The sequence below is a fragment of the Mustela erminea genome, chromosome 5, assembly GCF_009829155.1.
Source record: "Mustela erminea isolate mMusErm1 chromosome 5, mMusErm1.Pri, whole genome shotgun sequence".
In the NCBI taxonomy this organism is placed as follows: domain Eukaryota; kingdom Metazoa; phylum Chordata; class Mammalia; order Carnivora; family Mustelidae; genus Mustela; species Mustela erminea.
In genome coordinates, this window is record NC_045618.1 from 105,196,198 (window position 1) to 105,208,172 (window position 11,975).

General features: G+C 38.9%; 2 long non-coding RNA genes across 2 annotated transcripts in view; one reads left to right on the plus strand and one right to left on the minus strand.

Moving 5' to 3' along the window:
- Positions 1-564, minus strand: part of LOC116590014 — a 45,045-nt gene extending 44,481 nt beyond the window's left edge. Inside the window, exon 1 of the long non-coding RNA XR_004285484.1 lies at positions 493-564. This is a non-coding gene — a long non-coding RNA (uncharacterized LOC116590014). The remainder of the gene's footprint in view (positions 1-492) is intronic.
- Positions 565-6,743: 6,179 nt separating this feature from the next.
- LOC116590015 lies at positions 6,744-8,095 on the plus strand. Its single transcript, XR_004285485.1, has 3 exons — positions 6,744-6,843; positions 7,601-7,695; positions 7,831-8,095. It is a non-coding gene; the product is annotated as an uncharacterized LOC116590015 (long non-coding RNA).
- Positions 8,096-11,975: the final 3,880 nt, after the last annotated feature.

Below are 11,975 nucleotides of genomic sequence, written 5' to 3' on the forward strand. Positions count from 1 at the left end.
GCATTATTTAACTTAGTACATGTTATCGCTTGCTTGCATATGGATGAAAGCGGGAAGAAGGGGACTGACAAACTCTCTGCCTGTGGCTGCAGAAATTGTGGTATTTGTGCCTGACTTCCCGGTATGTGAATTCTTGGCCAAACCTATCAACACACCTGACAGGTAGACTGTGCTTCCAGCAGCTTCGGTCATGACCTGCCAGCCCCCTCTCTGCCTTCACACCGTTCTCCCTGCCTGTCTCCTTAGAAGAGGCCTTTACTACAGAGTAAAGGCCAGGCCAGCTGTCTCCTTCCGAGCCAAAAGAAATGCAAAAATCCAGCTTGATCAACAAAGTAGACTTCTCCATTGACCGGGCAACAAAATGACGAGCCACAGATAGTCATTATGGCATGCTTACAAGGGAACTGTCAGCTTTCAAACCATTCTGCAGTGATTTTGCTCACTACAAAAATATCATAACTATCATATTGCCAAAAGGCCTATGACACATACCTCTACTTCACTGATTAGGACACCCGGACACCGGGGGGATAAATCACTTCCCGATGTCACACAGTCGGTCCCTGCCTGCGCAGAAAATAGAATTTAGATTTGCCAAGATTCCAATCTCCTATTGTTTCCTGCAATGATATCCAAAAAGAGGATGGAATGTCACCATAAAGAATTTGAAAGGAATTTTGTGAAGAACAAGAAATTATATTATTAGATAAGCTAAATACAGAGCAGGTACCCAGCCTGTGGACTGTCAAGGGTCTTGAGTATTACCTGTGGCTGAGATCACCAGGAGTAGTTGGCACCAGGGAAGGTGGAGAAGGTGGGATCCAGGGGATGGGTCCAGATGGGAAAAGTGGAGGCTGATTCTGCAGGCCATTCCTGGAAGAGACACTCTTACATTGCCGACAACCTCTCTAGAAAGAACTTTGGCAATCAAAAGTTTTTTTAAAAAAATCTTTTTTTAAAAAAAGATTTTATTTATTTATTTGACAAGAGAAAGTGAGATTGCAAGTAGGCAGAGAGAGAGGAGGAAGCAGGCTCCCTGCTGAGCAGAGAGCCCGACACAGGCCTTGATCCCAAGACCATGAGATCATGACCTGAGCCAAAGGCAGAAGCTTAACCCATTGAGACACCCGGGTGCCCCAAAAGTTTGTATCCTTTATGTTTAAGTAAAACAGAAACATGGATAAAAATATATGTTGAAAAGCTAACTGCAGACTTGTGTATATGGTGAAAAATTAGGAATAGTTTAAATATCCAGCAATAGGAAAATAGTAAAGTAAATGATGGTAATTTCCTGGGATAAAACATTTAATGTCATGGGCAAGGGCTTTCTCTATAAAATTGAATGAAAAAAAAATCAATTTAATGAGATGATCTCCAATGAATTACATTAAAATGTTAATAGTGATTTTATCTCTGAATGGTAGGGCTATGATGGGGTTTATTTTCTTGCCATTTTTGATAATTTCAAAATTCTCTAGAATAAGCATGTATTACTTTTATAATCAGAAACACAATGAACTTTTAAAAATTGACACACTGTGTTCTTTTACTCTGTTGATGGAAAGGTGGATTAGCATGATTTAGAGTGTAGGAGTATTTGTAAGGATAGTTCACTGTAGCATTATTTGTAGAAGTAAGAATTTAAGAACACATAAATGTCTACCAGCAGGAAATAGGCAAATAAATTAATAATTATTATTGCTATTATAATCTCTGTTTTTATTGGTAGGTAAAATTTACTGGTTCTTACATGTGCTACATGCCGTTCTTAGCACTTCAAATGATTTTTAGGGCTTTTTAAAAAATATTGTATTTATTTATTTGAGAGAGAGACAGAGAGAGTATGAGCATGGGGAGGGGCAGAGGGGGAGGGACAAGCAGACTCCCCGTTGACCAAATAGAGTCTAAGGTGAGGTTCCATCCTAGGACCCCAAGATCACAACCTGAGTCAAAGTCAGATGCTTAATCGACTGAACCACCCAGGCACCCCCCTTAACCTCTCAAATCTCCAGCGTAACTCTCTGAAGTACACGCTATTATTCTACCTGTTTACAGTTGAGATACCGCATTCATGTAATGTTCATCACAGCCAGCTTCGAAGTAATAATGCAGTCTGATGTGCTGACATGGACAGATGTCCATAATTATTGTTATGCAAGTAGAGAAAATAAAATATTTAGGATGATCACCTTTTTGTTTTTTTAAAAAAGTATACATGGGGTTGCCTAGTTAGCTCAGTCAGAGGAGCCTGTGACTCTTGATCTCGGGGTTGTGTGTTTCAGCCCCACATTGGGTGTAGAGATGACTTAAATACAATTTTTTAAAACTTTAAAAAAATTAAAAAGGGTACACAAAAATGTTTGCAAACATTTGTAGATAGAAAAAGGTCTGGAACTGGAAACTAAATTATTGATAGGACTTTCTCCTGGGGAATGAGAGTTGAAAGTGAGGGAGAGAGAGAGTTTCACATTATAGTTCATATACTTCTAAATTTTTATTTAAAAAAAATAAATATTCACAAAATTAAAATAGGATTACAGTTTTAAAAGAACAAAGAAGAATAAATTACCCTACTTTTACTAATATTTGGGAGACATAATAAAACCCAGCTGGAAAAACATCCACAAACCATCCAATAGAATTTAACATGGGTAAGTGAAGATGCTTGGTATTGTCTTAGCCAAGATGTCATGGATAAACAAGTGGGATGCATGTAAGCAAATTTGCTCAGAGAAGAATGATAACTACAAGTCTGGAAGATACAAAGAGAGCAGCTTGGTTAAACAAAGGGTACTTATTTGTAAACAAAGAAAATTAATTTGATGACGTGAGATAGTCTGTTAATACTTGGGATTTGATCCAGTAAGCAACAGGTAACTACTGTAAGTTCTAAGACAAAGAAATGACATGATAGGCCCTAGAATAGTAGGGAAATTCATCTTATAGATGATTCAGATGGCTTGGAAGGAGAAGATCCCATAAGTGGTTGGAACTTTTCAAATATGAAGGCATTAGATAATTAGAACCGGGCTAAAAAATGGAGAGGAAGAGACATAATAGGAGAGTCCCACCTTCAGACCCAGGCAAAAGGACTGGAATCCCAAGCTATAGAGGGCTCCATATATCACAAAGTTAAAAAAAAAAAAAATTAAATTTCGTAAAGAACACATGGGCGTATCTTTCTGAATTCAATGTTCTGTGATGGTACAGCTCAACCCTTAAGTCTAAATGTCTGCTCTGCTGACTAACACCTCTTAGGTCCCAGGGAAATGCTATTCCACCTTTCTTGCCCTAAGCTCTTGAAACAAACTGGAGTGGTGTTCCGCTACCTGTGTCCAATTCCATGAAAGTTGTCAGTTGTGCTAGTGCTTACATGGAGGCAAACTATGGAGTACAGGAGGGTTTGAGCAGCAGGCATATGTTCAAGAAAAGACAATAACTTATAAAAAGCCTTCTTCTTAGCATGACTGCACCAGATTCTTGCTTAAAACAAATCCTTTCCGAGTAGTGTGGAGTATCCATTTTCTTGCTTCTCTTTGTGCCTCAGTTTGTGGTTTCAGAGTTTTTGTGAGTTAATGTATATTAAAAACAATTGCATTGGGAGCTGAAGGACATTTTGCAGTATTAAACAATTCATATCACCCTTCAACTTGAGGATCTAGATATAACATGCATGTAATAAGGACTACTCACTAATGCTAATAATTTCATTTTGATAAGAATAGTTAGCTCCTTCTGCCCATGGGTCCTGTCCCTGTGTTTTAATCAAATCACCTTTTTTGCACCAAAAAAGAAAAAAAGAATAGTTAATAAAACTGAATTCATCTTAAAAATTAAATATAAAGGTTAGCTTTACCTAAAAATTTTGCTTTAAAGCATTGAAATTCACTCTTTGTATTTTGCCTTTAATAGATAAATTTAAATATTTTAGAAGAAAATAATTCTTCTGAAAATGTGTTGAGAAGTAATTTTAATTTTTCAAATTAATTTTAATTTTTCAATGTTTACTTTTATTTTAATTCATATTTTTGCTAAAAATATATTCAAATTTCATACACTTAAATACAATTACACTTTATTTTCTAATTCGTTAGGTCACCTCTGTTAGTAGAATACAAATTGAGTGAAAAATCTTGATTATAGCAACATATTTGGTGATTTTGCTTAAGTAAAGGCAAGACAATAAATTTTATTGAGTATATATAAAGCAACTTATGAAATATGTATCTTTATTTTGTCACTCACCTAAACATTGCCAGCCCATCAACGAAAGACCCAGCCATGGGCAATTATAATTAAATTCAGTTGTCTTTGACATTTTGCCAACCTTCAGTCACATATACACCAAAGCTTTACTCATATTATTATGAGTAATAATAATTCTCATATTATTATGAGTAAAGCTTTGGTGTATTATTTGGTGTATTAAATTATGAAGGTATTATTTATTCACCCAAAAGGGATCATATCTTATTCAATAGTTTGTGGGCTCAAAATTTCATAACTTCTAAGTGTTAGACACAAGGTATATGAACCACTATTATTTGACTCTTGCTCTGGGTCCCTCGAATGACAGGGGCAGTCCTGGATTCCAAGCACATTAAAAAGGAAGATCTAAAATCAGATGAGGGGAATAAAGGAAATGGAGATGTTAAGGACAACAAAGATAGGAATCTGTGGTCACACCAACAAAAAGAAGGACGTTGAAGAGGGAAACCTGAACCCATCTGTCCTGTGATAAAGCCTTGTGAGCATGAGTAGTTGTAATTAGTTATAAACCTGCAGACACAAGCTGAGGAACTGCAAGTTCAGAATCAGTACTATCAGTCAGGAATAATGGGAGGATGACCTTGGCATCATCCCTGGGAGGACATCATTTGTACAACCGTCTCTGATGGGCCATGACGCTATGACTAGAGTGAACAGATGCTCTGTTGGTTGGAATCAAATTCAGGTATGTCTACTATGGACAATCCCGGAGTGGTTCTTTAACTGAGATTTCAAAAACATTGGCATGGTTTCAGAATTCCTAAATCATACCATGGGGTTGCTTAGAAGCAAGTTTTATTAAACGAACTCTTTAGATTCTTTTTGTTACTGTTCTCTGAAAATCACTTCTTTTGTTCTTATGCAGCCTATACATCTGGGCATTGTCTTACATTATGGGGACTCAGTTGCCCTCATCTTCATATTCCTTAGATTTTGTATGAAGGCTACATTTTTCTCTTAGGCTGCCTGACACTTTAGACAAAGGAAGTAACCGCTGTCTACCTGGACTCAGCTCTATGACTTGACAGGTCACTTCTTCTTTCTCATCACATTCCCCACACAGGTGGTCACAGCCGAACAGTAATGGCTGCACACGGACTCTTTGAGCCGCCTCAGTCCTGCTTGTCTGACTGACCTCTGTTGCCTTTGGCTTTGTCCTGCATGAGGCAGGTTTTGACCATATCCATATGGTCCCTGCAGATTTGAGTGGAGAAAGGAGAGAATTTCAGCAAAAAACCAGGAGGAAGACAACCATCATCCAGAGAGCTAACTTAGGTTTGTTCCTTCCTTTCAGGCCCTTTTCTCCCCATCTTACCCTCAACCACCGCCACACAGGATCTTCAGAAATCTCCCAGGGACAAAGTCCTTCTTTCTGGGACAGGGAGGTCTCTCAATACTTTTTAACCTTTTAATATACTGTCCTTTCTTATTACATGAGGTTAAGATATAATAGCCCCAACCTTCATTCACATTCAATTTATATTGTTTTTAAAATCCAGTTCAAGCCAATGAGTCATTTCTGGGATAATGTTTATTAATGTGAGCATTTTCAGTCTCCAACCCCACTCCAACCCCACCCATCCACACATACATACCATACCCTTAGCAGCTAGAAGATTGCTGTCCACTTCTTCCCACTTTTGCAGCCTCTAAAGCACATTTTTGGACTTTGCCAAACCAGTCTGGGCTCTTTGCAACACAGAATTTGAGGAATGAGTAAACAAAACAACAACAACAACAACAAAAGAAAGAAGAGAGTGGGAAAGAATCTTTCTAGCAGGGCTGCTTCCGTTGCTCTCCTGTGTTATTCTAGGGGATGGGAAAAGCTTTGAAAGAATTTTAAAAATTTTTTTAACATTTTTTTAAATTAAAATTAAATTAAATTTTAAAAATTTAATTCTTTGAAAGAATTTTTTTTTTTTAAAGGAGCATGAAGGGTCTAACTGGTCCACACAATAAAGAACAGAGAAAACACTGTAGTATGAGGTGTCTAGAAATTATTTCTGGGGTGGAGGTGGTACTCTGGAACTGTAGCAAATATGGAAGGAGTGAGAAGCAGCAAGGGGATGTTTGTCAGAAGGACATATGAAATATACCTCCTCAACTGTTCTTTAAGTAACTGAAATAAGAATTAGAGTTCCTTTAATTTCTTGTGATTGCTGGGCTTCTTGAGAGTAGAGCTCCTCACAGACAGGCTACTTCAGCTTTCGCTAATACCAAAGTCACATAATTATATAAGCCTCTGGTTGGAAAGGCGTATCAACTCCTTTTTACATTCCACAGGGTTATGGCTCTCTAAATGGAAAGAAGAGCAGGGGCAGAGGCACAGAAATATGTTTAGGCAACAGGGAACATCCCAGTTGTTGTAGAGATGATTCTTCAACGCCTCAGATGAACTTAACATTTCCCACTGACATGCTTTCTTTCTTTCTCCCTCTTAGGAATCTTTCAAAACCAGCTTCCGATGTTTATGTTCCTACTTTTCCAGGAAGAAAGACAGGATGTCAAAATGATGGCCTTTTTCTACCTGAAAAATTGACTACACGAGGACTTGCTATATTCCTTGGACTGCTAGTAGGTCTACAAATGTTATTTGTGGTAGATCATTAGAGCTAAACATTACATAACCTAGCAATTTTCTGATGTGTGTGTGTATGTTTCACAACAAAAAGGTTAAAATTTATTAAAAGCATTTCTTTCTGCTGTGTTGGTCAGTGATAACTGAAACTCAAAATGCTGGGGAAAAAAATGAGAGTGTCTTTACTCCCTTTTATAATCTGAGAGTTGAGAAACCTCTCCTAAAATTGGAAACATCTACGTTTTCACATTTTCTTTCTTACCAGTTGAGAATATCAGAAAGAGATTGACTCACTTTAAAACTATTCATCACATGTTTAAAATTTAGGAAAAGCTTGGAAACATTTTATCAAATATTACCCAGCCCCATTTTTGTCAATTTACTATTGAAATGTATATATATATTTAAACTTAATTAGGTGATCTAGATATTTTCTATAACTCTGCCATGTTTATTTTCAAGAAGTGTGGATTTCCATCTGTCAGAGTTTGAAATCAAATTCCAAAACAGGGAGCCTGACTCTGAATAAGAACCCATGGAAATTGTTAAGACCCATTTTCATGAGGATATAATCCAACTCTAGAGGCAGCCACAGTTTATGCCAGATTTGGGGATAAAATCCCTTTTGGTCTTTGAGAAGAGTTGAAATTTTAATCAACTATTTTCTAGCTCATAGAATCCCATATGGTGTTGGGTCATTTTGAACATGGGAATACTTTGACATTGTGTATCACTTTTGTTTCTTCCCTTAAGGAAAGCCACAACACCCTCTATCTGAAGGGCTGGGTGGAAGCTACTCCCAAGAGCCCGTTGATATCTGCTGGCAAAGCCACCCGAGCAAGTCACGCGTGAGTAGTTTCCTTGCTAATGTTTTGGCATGTCATGATTATGCACTGCTAAGTCTTTGTCAGGAATAGACCTGTTGCCAATGTTTGTTGTTCATGCCTGTTGTTATTAATTTTCCGTCTTCCCCTCCCCTACAGCAATCATGCTCTGTTGTAAACGGTAAGGAGAACAAGCAAGAAAGCTGAATGTTGCTGTCCTTCCCATTGGCTTGCAAGAGCAAGAGGAGATGAGATGTGAGAGAAGGAGAAAGGAGTGTATCGGTGTCAAACAAGGAGGTTTATTGGTACGAATTCCTGAGTCTAAAGAGCTGAACTCTATCTTGGCCATTGAAATCACTGGGGATGATTTGAAAAGACTGATATCCGGACCCCTCCCCCATAACTTAATGTGTGTGGAGATAGACCTAATTGTTAGGGTTGCTTATTTATAAGTTCATGAAATGATGCTGATGTAAAGTCAAGGTTGAGAACATTTGCTTTAGACTCAATGAGCCATCACCATGAAGATCAGCTCTTTACTCGTTTCTTATCTGCCCTTCAGACTTGTTGAATTGTACCCTCTCAGTCATCATGGGAGCATGTTACACTGGAGCCATCCAGGACCTGCAAGATCAGCTGGCTCCTGAGGTAGCAATAATGTGACAGAAAGAGCACTAGACCTATGTCCCAGGACTAGACTGTTCTGTTTATAGTTCAATGAACTATGACAAACCATGAACAAGTCATGGCATCTCTCTGGGTTTCCTTTTACTTTACTTTTCTTTGCTTTTTTTTTTTTTTTTTTTTTAAGGATTTTATTTACTTGACAGACAGAGATCACAAGTAGGCAGAGAAGCAGACAGAGAGAGAGGGGGAAGCAAACTCCCTGCCAAGCAAAGAGCCCGATGCGGGGCTTGATCCCAGGACTCTGAGATCATGACCTGAGCCGAAGGCAGCGGCTTAACCCACTGAACCACCCAGGCGCCCCGGGTTTCCTTTTTCTAAGCTACTGTACTTTGGGAAATTCAGTGACCATTATGAATACACCTAATTTGGTATCAGGCCTATGTGGTAATGCATAATTGCTCAGTAAGTTCTTCTTTCTTTGTTTTGTTTTTATAGATAATAAGAGCACTGAACCTCAAAAGGATAAAGTAATTGCCCAGAGCTCTATTATATCTGAAGCCATTGGCAGTTTTCTTGTTTGTGGTGTAGGTTTTTTACAATTGGCTCAGTTGAAAACATATGATTTAACTCTATCCATTGGTCACCTCTCATCCTTTTCCCCTAGCAACATATAGACACATATATTCATAAATGCAGTTCAAGAGGAGCCAAAATCCAAGAGAAAACAGATCTGTTAGTGCTGCCTCAGGATTTCTGGGGCTTGGATTGCTTACCAAATCCCAGCTCTGAAAACATTCCACTTTGGAGTTCCAGACAATCTATCCACATCTCCTCTGCTATCTCCTCCATAAATAAAATGGAAAAATGCCACCAGAGATTAAATCTTGCTGCATGGCACTTTAAGGATTAAAATGCACTACATTAAAAAAAAAAAAAAATCAAAGCATTAACCATAGGGAGGAATAGGAAAATCACCAAAGGAAGGTAATAACAAGTGAATCAAGCAGAAGGGAAGCCTTCAATAAAAATGAGCTACACGACTGATACAAACTTAAATTTCCTGCTTCGATCCCTGAAGTATCTGTAGTTTGCCTGATTGAGACTTAACTAAAATCAAATTTCCAGGCAAAGGGGCTGTGTTTATATACTGGGCAGTCCATTTTTAAAATTAAAAACATTCAAGGTAACTTAATTCTTAGGTGAGTATTGGGGCACATTTTATCTCTCTCTCTCCCTGACTGTCTCTGTCTCCCTCTCTCCTTCTCTCTCTGTCGTGTGTTGATCCTCACATCAAACTTGTAACAATTGATGGTGTTTTAATTTGTGCAATAGGAGAGCTAAATATCTACCTGTGAAAAGAAGCTTTTTCCTTACTGACAAAAGTACTTAGAGGCCTTCAAATATTTTGAAAACAGAGAAGAGCATACACTTTTGTCCCTTACTACCACTCAAACAGAGTTTGATGTATCTTATTTGGTCAAATACATGCTAAATCAGGTAAATGTTTTCTAGGAAGCTGCAAAATCAGATAGGAGATATATTTTTTACTTGATATGATGAAGCTTTTCTTTCCTGAAATGTCTCCACGATCACCTGGGACAACGACATTTCACATTTTCATTAAGGTGTCAGCCTAACTTTCAAGAAATCCTTGCTGCTACACTGGAATAACTCCTCTTCACGTCTGTAAAGTAAAAGAATAACATTTTTTTTAAACATTAAAAGGCAAATTTGAATATGATAAAAGTAACAATTGGCTGCTGTTGCCTGCCCAGCATTGTCTTCAAAGATGCTGGTGGCTGGGGAGATAGGCTGCTAGGAAGGGAAAGAGGAACCTATGTAGGTACCCCCATCAGGAAACAGGGAGGCCAAGGGTTGTCTCCAAGTCCCCAGTTTCCCTGGATTGAGCTAATGAGATGGGAGCCAACTATCTGGGGGACTCCTGGAATCACTACCTCTTTTCTCCAAGTCCCGTCAACCACAAGGCCCAGAATCATTCCACGTCTATTCAAGCTGGAGTGGACAACTGCCACCAGGTGGCACCAAACTGGGGCCAGGACCAGGATGGATTTAGATGGCACAGACCCCTGGAAGTCCCAGATGGCTAGTTGGGCAACCTTACTCTGGTCATTTCATTAATTTAGCAATATGATGCCAGGTTTTAAGCAAGTGAATTTTTTGGATCCTACATCTCATCTTTTGGACCACACGTGGCTAGAGTTTTGCTCTACTTACTATTACACTCAATTTTAGTTAGTGTAACTATTGAGCTTTTATGTTCAACTCCCAGCCAAATTCCAAGTTCACTAAGAAGAGAAATCATGTTTCCCATAGTTCTTATATACCTCACAGTGCCTCGTGTGGTATGGATGAAGGGTAAAGATTCAACAACTACGTTTTATTGCACTACTGAATATTTAGTACAGTGTGAATTGTCTCAATATAGATTTCTTTAACTGCTTGGATAGAAAACTGTCTCCCATAGACACTCCAACCCCTAATACATCCCCACATGCCCAGGGGGCTCTGGCATTTAACTCTACAATTGGCCAGCCTTCCAGAACACAAGCCGTTCATTCCTTTATCAGAGAGGTAAACAAAGAAGCAAAGCATCTTTCTTCAGAATATCTTGTGATTCCATGGCTCAGTTATTAGTACAACTTACTACTTTTTCTGATTTTCTGGTTTTGTATATAGCTACTTAGATAACCTCTATTTTTTTCTATCTGTGCTAAGTGATTGAGAAAAATAAAACACAGCACACCCACACTCACACACAGTGTGTCCCTCTCAGGAGGAGTCACCAGCACAAAAGTCTGGAATGTGCTTGGCTTTGCACCCATCACAGCAAGGCATTAGAAATATTGGATTTAGTGTTGTGCATCCACAGATACAAAATTAGGCCGACAGAAGTCTGGATCTGGGCCTCGCTCCATACTGCTAACTTGTAGAGTCCCGGTAGCCAAAAGGGTTTGGAACGGTTGTCTCTCTACAGATGCTGCCATTCATTTCTGTGGGAACAGGACCACTTACATCTAATTACAGTTTCTGCTTAAATTAACAGGACAGACATGACAGCAAAAACTTCTTCAGACTAACTGGTGGGGAGACCTTTAGCTGACACAGTTTATGAAGTAGTTGGCTTACAGCAAAGTAACGTCACATTTTAAAAACAATTTGGGATTCGTATGATTCCACCCAGCAATTGGTGGCAGCCAGAGAGAAGTATGTGGGGGGCGGGGGTGGGGGAAGCAGAGGAGGCTGGCAGGAGCATATGCTATCTTACAAAGAAGAAAAGATCATCTTAAATCATCCACCATTTTAGAAAGATTAGGTTATTTGACACACTACCACTACAGAGCTAATGAGCAGTGGAGCTGATGGCTGAACCCTGACAGCTGAATTTCAGAACCTTGTTTTTAACCTTGACTGCCTCCAAGGATAGCTAAAGCCCTAAGTCATGCTGAAAATGCTACTAACAAACAATTAAAGGAGATTTGGTGGTGGATTGATGACAGTTTTACTGGCTTTCATTTTGGCCAGTCAACTTTATGCTGTGAGGTCCAAGGGGAATTGTTCCTTTAGGACCCTCCAGATCCCTAGAATGGGTGGCTAAGTAACCCACTAGGCTCGTTCCCTGTAATAATTGGCCTCTAGCCAGCAAAGGACCAGGCTGC